Below are 477 nucleotides of genomic sequence, written 5' to 3' on the forward strand. Positions count from 1 at the left end.
AAAAGAAACGAGTAAATGAATAATAATGAATAAGAATTTATTCATTTTAGAGAAAAAAAAATAGACACCAAGACACGACACCTCCCTTTTGATAGTTAGAGGGAGAATTGGAGATAGAGATTTTTTATACTATCCAAGTATCAAAATTAATCTTTAAAAAAAAATATATGGTTATTTGTTTTCAAAATCGAGGGAATATTAAGTTATTAACATGCAGGTTTTGAAACAGAATTTATTTTTTAGGCACTTTTAACAAAAATCAAAAATAAAAATCTGTCCTCTTTGTACGTGAGGGACAAAATATCGGATTTCTCGGCTGCTCTTCCCGGTTTTGTAATTTTGCGCTTGCACTCTGCACTCTCATTCTCAAACACATTCCATCTTTCGTGTCCCTTTCTCTTCATTCCCCCGATTCTGTTTTCCAGATCAGTTTAGCAGGTAAAACGTCTCTCCCTCTTCTCTCTTTCTCTCATTTAT

The 477-nt window shown here is 32.7% G+C and overlaps 1 protein-coding gene across 1 annotated transcript in view; it reads left to right on the forward strand.

Annotated features, from left to right (window-relative positions):
• The window catches only part of LOC107646580 (probable sugar phosphate/phosphate translocator At3g17430), a 4,890-nt gene continuing 4,623 nt past the window's right edge, over positions 211-477 (forward strand). Inside the window, exon 1 of the mRNA XM_016350757.2 lies at positions 211-438. The gene's annotated coding sequence lies outside the window, so the exon portion shown is untranslated. The remainder of the gene's footprint in view (positions 439-477) is intronic.

The sequence above is a fragment of the Arachis ipaensis genome, chromosome B06 (assembly GCF_000816755.2).
Source record: "Arachis ipaensis cultivar K30076 chromosome B06, Araip1.1, whole genome shotgun sequence".
Taxonomy (NCBI): domain Eukaryota; kingdom Viridiplantae; phylum Streptophyta; class Magnoliopsida; order Fabales; family Fabaceae; genus Arachis; species Arachis ipaensis.